This window comes from Siphateles boraxobius, unplaced genomic scaffold (assembly GCF_051911475.1).
Source record: "Siphateles boraxobius isolate OS27281-9 unplaced genomic scaffold, OSU_SipBor_1 97, whole genome shotgun sequence".
Lineage (NCBI taxonomy): Eukaryota > Metazoa > Chordata > Actinopteri > Cypriniformes > Leuciscidae > Siphateles > Siphateles boraxobius.
The window spans coordinates 1929945-1932303 of NW_027509227.1; the positions used below are offsets into that span (position 1 = coordinate 1929945).

Consider the following 2359-nt stretch of genomic DNA (forward strand, 5'->3'; position numbering starts at 1 on the left):
ATTTATTTTTCACATCACAGAAACAGAGCGCTGAATCAAACTAAACATATTGCTGTTCTTCACAACTGCTTTCATAAAGACTGATCAACACAAAAGACAAGAACATCATACAAAGATTACGTCTGCTTATATAACTATTTCACTTTTCTGACCATAGATTCATATATGTCTTTATTATCCATTTCAGGCAGCTACAACAGCACACGAGAACACAAAAACAAAACAAAAAATAGAGTTAGGTTACATGAACCCACATTAATACACTGTAAAATAATTTATATAGATGTATATTACTGTACTTTCATTACTGTATCAACAAATATTATGTAAAAAAAGTACCTGGATGGTTTGTTTAAATCCGGTCATAATTTCATAAAGATCTTCAACCTTGCTGTGTTTCTCATTTCCCTGTTTAGAATGAAATGTATGAATATACATTAATAATAATAACAACAACAGCAGTTTATAGTTCAAGCAGATAAAACATTACCTGAATGTTTTGTGCATTTTCAGTCATGTTTTCATAGATATCGTTACATGTAACCTGCTCGCATTTCTCATTTCCCTATTAAAATAAACTGTATAAATAAATAAATTCATAATAATAACAACAACAGCAGCTTATAGAGTAAGCAGATGAATGATACAAATGTAATTAAAAATGACCTGCATGTTTTGCTTTATTTCAGTCTTTTCATAGAGATTTTTGCATGTAACCTCCTTGTTTCCCTATTTAAAATAAAATTAAGAAGTAAATTAAGAAAAATAACAACAATATAGTTCAAAGTGCAAATAGGTATGCTAGAATTTTTATAAAAATTACCTGATAGTTTTGTTTAATTTCAGTCTTTTCATACAGATTTTCACATGTAACCTCCTCGTTTCTCCCATTTCCCTGTAAATGTTTTTATTTATAAATAACAATATTAATAACAGTGATCAGAATCTATGATTTTTCTAACAGCATGCATCACAGACACAGTAAAGTACGGTCACTTACGCTTGGCTGCTGATGGCTCATGCCTTCAGACGGACCGCGAGCTTCAGCTCTTCGTCCTGCAGAAACACACACATGTAATAATGCACATATTCTGATCTATGATCGAATATCTGACTCTCTCACTTCTTCTGATGATTCCTGTGATCAGAGCCACAGCCACACAGAAGATCACGGGCAGCATCACGGCCAGAACGCCGCACCACAGGACTCTAGAAAGAAAATACTGTCATAGTCCAGCTGAAGTAAGTTCAGAGATGTTTCAATTTTGCTGTAAAAAAGTTATTAATTTAGTTCATTTATATTTTTATATTGGGAAAGAGAAAATCGTGCTCTGGAAAAACCGTGATGTCATCGTCCAGTTCAGCTCAGTTCTCATATAATGGTGTCGATGCAGGAGATCAATAATGTTGTTAAATATTAAATGAAATGTCCCAAGTGTGTATCTTACTTGTCTTGGCTGAGTGCTGTGATGTGGCTGGTGTAGTGAACAGTAACTCGTCTTGTATATGGGGCTTTCCTCACGCTAATATGAACCGGCATCTGGTATTCCCCATCGGAGCAGAAGTACCAGCCGCTGTCCTCTGTCTTCAGCTCGCTCAAACTCACTCTCAGAGCCTCACCATCACCACTGACACGAGCTGTATCTGGGCTTTCTCTATCTCTCCCAACACACCAGCCTCCGATCTGACACCACAGGGAAGCTCCGTGACAGACGATGGTGACTTTCCCTCCCTCGTAGCCTGAGACGCTCTGACTCGACACGTGGAGCCGGGCTGGACCTGGACACACCAGAGACACGTAAGAGACACGCCAGAGACACGTGAAAGACACGCCAGAGACACGCCAGAGACACGTGAAAGACACGCCAGAGACACGCCAGAGACACGCCAGAGACACGTGAAAGACACGTGAGAGACACGCCCGAGACACGTCAGAGACACACACGGCAGAGACACACCAGAGACACGTCAGAGACACGTCAGAGACACACCAGAGACACACCAGAGACACGCCAGAGACACGCCAGAGACACGCCAGAGACACGTCAGAGACACGTCAGAGACACACCAGAGACACGTCAGAGACACACCAGAGACACGTCAGAGACACGTCAGAGACACGTCAGAGACACACCAGAGACACGTCAGAGACACACCAGAGACACGTCAGAGACACACCAGAGACACACCAGAGACACGCCAGAGACACGTCAGAGACACACACGCCAGAGACACGTCAGAGACACACCAGAGACACGTCAGAGACACACCAGAGACACGTCAGAGACACACCAGAGACAGTCCAGAGTCACGTCAGAGACACACCAGAGACACGTCAGAGACACGTCAGAGACAAGTC

General features: G+C 41.6%; 2 long non-coding RNA genes across 2 annotated transcripts; both read right to left on the reverse strand.

Annotated features, from left to right (window-relative positions):
* On the reverse strand, nucleotides 1-566 carry LOC143733332 (uncharacterized). The gene is made up of 3 exons (XR_013201321.1): nucleotides 491-566; nucleotides 340-408; nucleotides 1-191 (listed from the first exon to the last, which is right to left on the reverse strand). It is a non-coding gene; the product is annotated as an uncharacterized LOC143733332 (long non-coding RNA).
* Nucleotides 567-665: 99 nt separating this feature from the next.
* Nucleotides 666-1055, reverse strand: LOC143733334 (uncharacterized). The gene is made up of 3 exons (XR_013201323.1): nucleotides 1001-1055; nucleotides 824-895; nucleotides 666-729 (listed from the first exon to the last, which is right to left on the reverse strand). It is a non-coding gene; the product is annotated as an uncharacterized LOC143733334 (long non-coding RNA).
* Nucleotides 1056-2359: the final 1304 nt, after the last annotated feature.